The sequence below is a fragment of the Capsella rubella genome, unplaced genomic scaffold (assembly GCF_000375325.1).
Source record: "Capsella rubella cultivar Monte Gargano unplaced genomic scaffold, Caprub1_0 scaffold_2, whole genome shotgun sequence".
NCBI classification, from domain to species: Eukaryota; Viridiplantae; Streptophyta; class Magnoliopsida; order Brassicales; family Brassicaceae; genus Capsella; species Capsella rubella.
The window spans coordinates 6,057,174-6,066,847 of NW_006238922.1; the positions used below are offsets into that span (position 1 = coordinate 6,057,174).

General features: G+C 35.5%; 1 long non-coding RNA gene across 3 annotated transcripts; it reads left to right on the forward strand.

Annotated features, from left to right (window-relative positions):
* Positions 1-4,380: 4,380 nt before the first annotated feature.
* On the forward strand, positions 4,381-9,019 carry LOC111831840. 3 transcript variants are annotated; one of them, XR_002834925.1, is made up of 6 exons: positions 4,381-4,662; positions 5,212-5,476; positions 6,805-7,671; positions 8,293-8,512; positions 8,598-8,668; positions 8,770-9,019. It is a non-coding gene; the product is annotated as an uncharacterized LOC111831840 (long non-coding RNA). The 3 variants fall into 3 exon arrangements; XR_002834926.1 differs by having other exon boundaries at positions 4,382-5,476; positions 8,756-9,019; XR_002834924.1 differs by having other exon boundaries at positions 4,383-5,476.
* Positions 9,020-9,674: the final 655 nt, after the last annotated feature.

The following is a 9,674-nucleotide window of genomic DNA, read 5'->3' on the forward strand; positions in this document are numbered from 1 at the left end:
GAAAGGAACAACATGTGTTATGGATTCATGGGTTATGGTGGGAACGGATACATGGATTATTGCCAAAAATTGGAAAGGAACAACATGGGTTATGGTGGTGGAAGTAGTTCAGAAACCTAGCCGCCAAGTCAATCTATTATCGATGAAAACATGGATACTGTCGTACCCAAGACTCGCCCAAACGGGAATGACGAACCCATGGAAGCTGAACAACAACATCCTCTAGACACCATGAATTTGGAACAACTCTTGCGAGCTCCGGGACGAATTCATTTGAAGAGATTAGATCCTTCTCGAATAGATGGATCATATTGGCAATTTCATCATTACAATTTATTTATTACAGTTTATTTATAATTTATTTATAAATATTTATATATTTCAATTTAGTTATTACAATTTATTTATTTCATTGAATTATGAATTATGTTTATTTATTTATTTATAAGTTATGAATTATGTTTCCTTATAGTTTAATCGATTATTAGAATTTGATAGCAAATTTATGATGAGGTAGTGATATTAACATAAAAATTGTAAATTTTTTGTATAAGGTACTCTTACTCTCTTGGCTTGAAAAAGTCCATCAAACATATTATGGAGAGTGATTTTCCGGAACCCGCTCCTAATTTTTCTTCTGTCTCAAGAGAAACAAAGGATCGGTGGTACAAAGCGTTTGCGGTATGTTACTAATTTTATATTTCAATTTTAATTAAAAAATATTAATTTTAGATTAATAATTTAACTTACAAATTTTATAAATTTTATTTAAATTTAAAAATTATTAAAATGTTGTAGCAAAAATATTATTGGGCGTACGAGGTTAATACCGAAGTGGAGGAAAAATTTGATGAGATTTGTGCTAAGCGTTTCAAGGACAACACTTACGAGTGGAAAAAAGTGGCGAAAAGGGAAAGACAAAATAAAATTTATGTGAAGAGCAGTTTGGAATGGCTTGATCGAGTATTGGGAAAAAGAAAAAAATAAAGAGCATAGCGTAACAAACTCTAATAACCGAAAGAGCGACTGCGGAAGTTATGGTATGGCAAAACACACTTGTGGAGCTGTACCATATGTTCGTAAAAGAGAAAATATGGTATGTTACTTATCTTTTAAATTAAATATAAGTTTTTGTTATCTTTCATAAATTAATATTGTTCTTTTTTAAGCGTGATCCGGAGACGGGACTTCTCCACGATATGGTGATTTTCATGGAAGAGTCACACCGTCGCAAATCGGAAAGTAAAATTTCCTTACGGATATGCTTCAACCTACAAAATTGTGTTCACAACCAAGAAGGTTGTTTATGAGGGATGAAGAGTCATGATTGCCATGTGTTTATGCAACGCTTACTTCCATTTGCATTTCTCGTACTCCTCTCAAAAAATAAATATGAAGCTATCGCAATTATGAATAAATAATCGTATTCATTATCATTCTTTTTAAAAATAACCTAAACAATATATACTTATTCATCTCCATTCTTCTAAGTACAATATATTAACATATATAAATGTATTGTCCCATAATTACTTATAGGAAATAGTGCTTTCTTTCGAGACCTATGCGCAAGATCACTTACGGAAGATAGCATTAGGCGGTTATCGGACAACATACCCGTTCTTATATGCAACTTGGAGAAAATATTTCCACCGTCGTTCGTTGATGTAAAAGAGCATCTTCCTATTCATCTTCCTAGGGAGGCACAACTTGGGGGTCTGGTTCAATATCGGTGGATGTACCCATTCGAAAGATTTTATGGAGAAGAATTTAAGCAAAGTCGAAGGTTCTATTATCGCACAAAGCATCAATGAATTGGATCCAATTTTGCTGCCTATTATTTCCCCCGAAGTGTTCTAACAAAAAGCAGAAAACTATATGTTTTGATGGTGGAGGAGAAAAACCCCACTACATAACTTTCATTCTAGATATCTTCACACAAATCGGTCGGTTAAGTGGGAAACCAAGGTAACTGTGGCTTATAGAAGAAGAATTAAAACACTTGTATACCTATATTTTGCTTAATTGTGAGAACTTGTTAACATATGGAAGGTATATAAACTCGAATTCAAGATGTATTTTTTCTCAACAAGATGTATCATGAGCAATTACAAACAGCTTTGAAAGAACCCATCCTTTTTTTTAAACATGCAGACCGGATTAACCCAACTAATTTGTGAACCAGCTAAACCAGCCCTAAATCAATCCAAATCAATTAAGCCGCACCAAACATTACCAGCAGAAGACTTAAACGCAAGTCCATTATAATTATTTCATTCAAACCAACAAGTTCAACAAAACATTATTCCAGAATCATAAACACCTAACATGCTTCTAAATTCCGTTCTAACACCCTAACAAATCCAACAATAATCTAGAACACCAATGAGCGCCTATATCATCCTCCTCTCCTCGCCATGATTCCACGGATGACTATTTCACTTTACCTGCATCACTGACAAGAGATGCATAAGTATTTCATAAATACTTAGTGAGGCGATCATCCCACCACTAGCTATACACACAAGCACATTCAATCATTATTCAAGGAAAAGAACCAGACAACCAATAAAAGACAAACAAGAAAACGCTTATGACTATCGGTGTCGATCAACCCTCGCGGTCGACATCGAGCTCGACAATCCATTCGCGAGTCGTAGCTATCCTCGCGTAACAAAAATATTGGTGTCGAGCGACACCCTCCACTGGTGTCGAGCGACACCCTCCACTGGTGTCGATCGACACCGACGCTCTACAGTCGCTCCAGCTAACGTTTCTCGCTCGATCTCCCCTCCAAATCACCACCATGATATGAGCGATTCTCCAAGGGGTTCCACAGGCATCATTCATCATATAAACAGACAAACAAGCAAAGAAACCAATCAAAAAATCATCAAAACACCCAAAACAATGATCAAACATGCTTAGATAAGCTTTGGTCATACACTCACCTCTTAAACAAGAAAGAACAGCAACGAACAGGGGCTTGCAAGGGTGAAAACAATCTCCACAGACACCAAACACCACAAATCAACCTTTCTCTATCCTTGAACCACCAAGAGCAAGCTTTGATCCCTCCAAAAACCCACTCAAAGGCACCAAAAAGGATCAGACTCACTCTCTGTTCTCTCTCAAACTCACAAAGCGACAAAGTGAAGTTAAGAGAGAGACGCTTCAAAGCTTATAAAGTCGACCTAGGTTTTTTCCCCAAACCGAGCCTCAATTGAACCGACGATTTAAAACTTAAACCGTCGAACCAAAAATTACTAGTGTCGATTGACACCCATCCTTGGTGTCGATCGACACCACCCGAAATTCGAGACACGGGCGTTACAAGCTTACCCATATTACGATGCGAGACTCTTAACAGGATAAAACAAACTGAGTTTCTACCTTGGATGAAATTTTATGTGAGTAAATTTTTTGTAACTGTTGATTATCATATTACTTCCATTAACAATGTTAAATACAGGTGCAATCATGCAACGATAGAAGTGAGCGCGTATCCACTTGGTTAGAAGAGCTGGTAGATGGTCCAATGTCACTTGCACAAAGGTCACCAGCTTACTACACCCATGGCTATGCATTCAAGGTTTTTAAGGAGAGTGAAAATAGGAAAACCAATAACTGTGGTTTTAGTACGCAAGCCGGTGATATGATATATTACAGAGTTCTAAAGGAGGTTTTGGAGATACAGTTCCCTGGTGTTATTAATTTGAAATGCATAGCTTTTATGTGTGATTGTTACGATCCATCTTGCGGCGGGGAGTTCATGTTGACAAATTTGGAGTAACTGCAGTTAGAACATCAAGGAAACTTGATAGGTATGATCCTTTCATCCTAGCATCACAAGGAGACCAAGTGTGTTACATTCCATATCCTCGCGTTACCAAAAAAAAAAAGATTTGTGGTTACGGTTACACAAATAAGTCCTAGAGGGAGTGCATATGGAGTTTTAGAAACCGGTCCTTTACAACAGACATTTGTTGGGAACATACAATCTGTTGAACTTATCCATGATGAAACTTTCGACGGCCAATTAGAAGAAGAGACAATCATCGATGATATTTTGAATGTTTCTGAAGAAGAGATTGGAGAGTTTGAAGAAGATTTAGATTCAGCATCTTCCACACATTTACGATAAAATTATATGAACATTTTATTTGCAATAAATAAGTTTCTAACCTTCTAAACACAAATTAGATATTTACAATTTGTATATAATATGTTTATAAAGTAATAATTTGTATAATATTTATTAAAAAACAAATTTGCTTATAAACTACTAAACAGAAATAAATAATTATAATTTATTTATAATTTTTTTAAAAATTACAAATGTCAACCAAATTATTTATTGGGCCTATCACAAATATAAGGATTGTAAGAATAAAATCATATTGGGCCGTACGTAAAACTTTTTGGCCCTTGCAAAAGTATGTTGGGCCTTGTACAATTGTCTTGATCCAATAAGGAAAAAGATAAACCCTAAACACTCTAACCTTCTTTCTTCTCCTCTGCCATATGAAATTGTTGCGATTTCCTTTCTCCATCTTCTCACCTTCGCTTCTCCTTGCTTCTCTTCTCACCTCTAAGCTTCTGTTTGCCTCCATCAATCGACGCCAAGTGACGATCGAGTTCTTCTCAACTACCGCATCGCAGGTTCATCATCTTCTCACCTCTTATCACCCTCTTAGAGCAACTCCATCCAAGAGAACTTAGAATGAGTTCTCTTCAATATTTTTATTAATAATTTTGAAAATTTGTTTAATTTATGTCTCTCCAGTGGTTGAGTTCTCAAATTGGGGTTCTTTTAAAAAATTTTAAAGAAAAGATAGAGAGACTGAGAGAAATTGAGACAGAGAGTTTGATGAATGAAAAGAATCGTGTTTCCTCCCGTAAGATGTGAATGGTTGTTCAAGAAAAGATAGAGAAATTGAGAGAAATTGAGACAGAGAGTTTCGTTGGACACAGAGAGATTGAGAGGAGAGAGGAGAGAGGAGAGGAGATTGAGAGGAGAGAGAGAGAGAAATAGTGATTTCGTTGGACACTGAAAATAGTGTTTTTTTTTTCTTTTTTCATAAAATTTCAACCAATCACATACGAACGAGCACATCATCGGTTCTCTGAAGCTCTGTAAAATCTCAATACAGAGCCGGTTCTCTCATGATTAATGATTTTTGATTTTTCTTTTTGCTTTTTAATCTACAGATACTCATAAGAGAACCCCTGTTGGAGTTGGTATTAGTCTCCTCTTCTTCTTTTTATTTTGCATGCTTATAAGTTCTAACTTTTCTTCTCTTATTCTTTGTATGTAAATGCAAGCGGTTCCAAGTTTCCTCTACAATCTATCGCATTCATCACAGTAACGACCAACTCAAAGCAGCTTTCCAAATGTCAAACCGGAACCAATCGAGCCAAAGAATGAGAGAAGAGTTCTCTTGGACTCCTGTACCACCTCTCCATTTATCACTAAGTAACTATCAATCCAATGTTTTTGTACAAGTCATAAAAAGTATGGATTTTACTTAGGTTCAGAACTAATTATTGTTTTAGATTTTCCAAATTTATTCCATCGATTGTTTCTTCTATCCATGTATGTTTCTTCTATCCATGTATGTTCTCTCCATGTGTGTTCTGTCATATAAATGGGTGTTCTATCTATGTGTGTCTCTGGTTATTGTTCTATGTTTTGTTCGAGTTTACTTAGGTTGTGAACTGATTTTTTTTTGTGATTTTCCAAACTTATTGCATCGATTGTGTCTTCATTCCTTGTGTGTTCGGTCATATAAATGGGTGTTCTAGCCATGTCATATAAATGAGTGTTTGATAAATAATGATGAGCTGCTAGTCTTCGCTACTCCATGTCTTAGTGTCCTCATCTACTAATAACTATATTTATCATTTATCAAAGCAATCAGCCATGCGTTCAATATTATACTATGTACTCGATCCTTATGTTTCATTTGATTTTATATGCACCATTTAAGTATATTTTATCATCTGTGTGTTTTTATATGAATTTGAAAGAAGAACACGAAGAGTTAACAGTGTGTCTCGTTATTGTTATTTGTTTAGGTGGAAGTCATTAAAAGTGTCGATTTTACTTAGGTTCATAACTGAAATGTTTTCGAGATTTTCCAAAGTTATTGCATCGATTGTGTCATCTTTTAGGTCTTCTCTCTCCATGTGTGTTTTGTCATATAAATGGGTGTTCTATCCATGTGTGTCTCTGGTTATTATTCTATGTTTTGGTAGAAGTCATATAAGTTTAGATTTTACTTAGGTTCAGAACTGAAATTTTTTTCCATGTGTGGTTGGTCATCTAAATGGGTGTTCTATCTATGTGTGTCTCTAGTTCTTGTTATATGTTTTGGTAGAAGTCATAAAAGGTTTCGATTTTACTTAGGTTCACTTCTGATTTTTTTTCCTTATTTTTATTTGAACAAATTTGATTTTCCTTTTTATTCCATCGATTGTGTCTTCTATCCATGTCTCTTCTCTCCATGTGTGTTCTCTCATCTAAACGTGTGTCATCTCTGGTTATTTTTCTATGTTATTTCTCTCGTATGAGTCTCTTCTTATTGTTTGATTGTTTTTTCTGTCGCATGTGTGTCTCTCCTTATTGTTCCATTCTTATTTTTTCACATGTGTGTCAACTGTGTTCTATCCATTACAATATATTAGTAATCAATTTCTGTCACATGTGTGTCAAATCTGTCATTCTTCTAGATTAGATTTTATAAGTTTCCAATACATTATGTTTCACTCCTTCCTTAAATGACTTGTATGGTTGATTTCCAGCCGGGTAGCCGCCAAGAATTTCTACAAAACATTGCAGACCAGTAACGTGGATATGATTTTACTAGTCCTAGCTACTCCTTGGATGACTTACCGAGGGTTCAGCGACAAGCACGCTTTCAGCCCACAGCAAATAGGAGTGGAAGACTTGAATCTAATTCACCAGAGCCTACAAGCGAAGAATCTGTAGAGCCTATTTTAGTGGATGTGACTGACCTATTGCGAGCTCCTGGACGGTCTCACCTCCCAGTCCTATATCCAGACCGTGAAGGAATCCTGTCCATGAACCTTACGCTTGAAATATTTTATTGGCTGTTAACAAAAGTTTATTATAATTTGCTGCTCACATTACAGGTTTAGACGTGATCCAACAGGGAAGATTACAAAGCAGCTTCTAAAGATGCTTAAATCTGATCTCCCTGGTCTATATCCCATTTATCGTACTTTACCACTAGATGGTTTAGAGTTTTTGCGGTTAATAGCTTATTCATTTCCTTCATGTTTAAAGTCATTTAGAAAGATAAGTATGTAAGTACTAACTCATTGTTTATTGTACAACAAGAGTTCCACTGGGACGTGAGCATAAATGAGCATGTCCAGACATAATACATGAAGCAAGTAGAAAATTCTTTTAAATCCAACTTGCGTGAATGGAAGAAAACTTGGAAGAAGAAAGGTGCTGATGGTTTACCGGCATGGATGAAGGCGAGGAAACGTTTGTTTGATGGTTACATCAAGATGTGGACAGATTTGGAAATGGTCAACGAAGCTACCAAAAACAATAAGAACTGAGGCAGTCAAAGGGGTGGATTACGTGTTGCTAAACACAACAACGGTGCAAAAACATTTGAACAACGTTGGGATGAATTGGTTAGTCACTTCTGATTTTCTGGTTAATAACCTTACATCTCTTGAATATGGTTTTTCTACTTTTAACTTACAACTCTTGATTCTGGTTTTTACTTACACCTCTTGCATCTTGTTTTGACTTACAAACCTTGAATCTGATTTTTATTTACAACTCTTCAATCTGGTTTTTATATCCTGAACCCTTAAATCTGGTTTTTCTGGTTTATACTTACAGCTCTTAAATCCCAACTACTTTGCATACATGTTACTCACGTTTGTGTATAAAACATCCTACTTAACGTTTATGTTTCAAACGTATGCATGATAAGTAATTAGTAATTAGTAATATTTCTGTTTCAAACATCCTACTAAACGTATGCATGACCAACTCTCTACTCGTTTAGTTTTTAACATTTGGTTTCTAACTTGTGAACACTTGGCTTCCAAAAACGTTTAATATTTACTTGGTATTGTATGCATACAAGTAACTCTTCTAGTTTTTAACATTTGGTTTCTAACTCATGAAGCTGGTTAACGTTTTCGTTTTATGCATACTAGTCAACTAATATTTTTGTACTTTAACTATTTCAGTTAACAAGATTGACTAATGAATCTTTAATTGTTTTGTTTCTCATGTGTTAGAAAAGTGAGTTAGGAGGGGAGCCTAATTTCCTTCACTTTATGGAACAAACTCACTTAGATAAGAAGAGACGCACAATAAGTGACTTAAAGACAAAACAATTTATCGAGAAGGCTACAAGTGAGTTGAAGCTTCTCCAATCACAACGCCAAACCCGAAGGAGATGACTTGGTTCAGTCTAACCCTCTTGCACCAGAGGAGATTAACTCTTTTGTGCGTAAAGTAAGTATGAATTCTCTTCCTCCTTTTAAGCTTTGATTTGACAAACATTCAACAACGATGATGATTTTTTGTTTTACTTCACAAGTTGTTCCAAAGGTGAGAGGAAGACGCTATGGACTTGGTACTCTTTTGGATGAAGGATGCTCGTCTTCTCAGGTACTCCTCGCCACATTTTATAATCTCTGAGAATAGATTCAAACTTTGAAGGCACGTTGAAACTTAGTTTTTTATATCTTTTGGGAGTTCAATTACCCCAGTGCAATGCAGTGCAAAGGGCTAAATGGATCCAAATGGGGTGTGATGCAAACAAGACGGATGCGACAGAACTAACAAGTCAAGCCAAGTCTGATAAGGGGTTTATACTAACAAACCTAACAAGATGATACTAAGCAAGCAGTAATAAGAAACTAAAAGCAGAAACTAGATTACTAAAGACAAGCTAAGCATGCAAGAGCTACAGAAACATAATTAAAGCAGAAATGGAAAGCAAGTAAACAATTAGATGAACAAAGGTCTCAAGGATGGTGTTAATGGGTTAATAAATCCTATTAATCTCATTGGGGTTCTTAACATGGTCAAATAGATCTAATCCTAGACAAATAGACAATGAACCACTTAACCTAATCAGTCCAATCTCTTGGCAAAGATTATCAAATCTAAAGCACTTCCTAATCTCAACTCTCATTGATGAAACATGCAATAGATAGACATAAAGATCAAGCTCATTAATGTCAATCTACTCCTTAAACAACTAATCTCTTAGGTAAGCAAGTAGATCTCTGGCAAGTGGATCAGACATTTCATTAAACACTTTTTGGGTGATGTAATGTCTAAGATCTAATCCCACATGGTTAATGCAAAAACTAGCTATTAAATCTCCTAATCCATAGGGGATCTATTGAAATCTAAGCTTAAACACCCGTAGAGACTAAGATTTTTCACTAACCTATCCCATCCTCAAAACCTTAGAAAACTACTCAGATCTGGAGTTCATCATCAAGAACATAAACTCAGAAATCTCTAAATCATGCATAACTAGATAGGTAATAATCTAAGGAGCAAGATAATACAAAGAAGCAACAACAAAAGCTTAATAGACCAAAAGATATTAAGATTACAATTTTCTGGAAATGTTTGGTGGCTACAGAGATTAACCCTAATG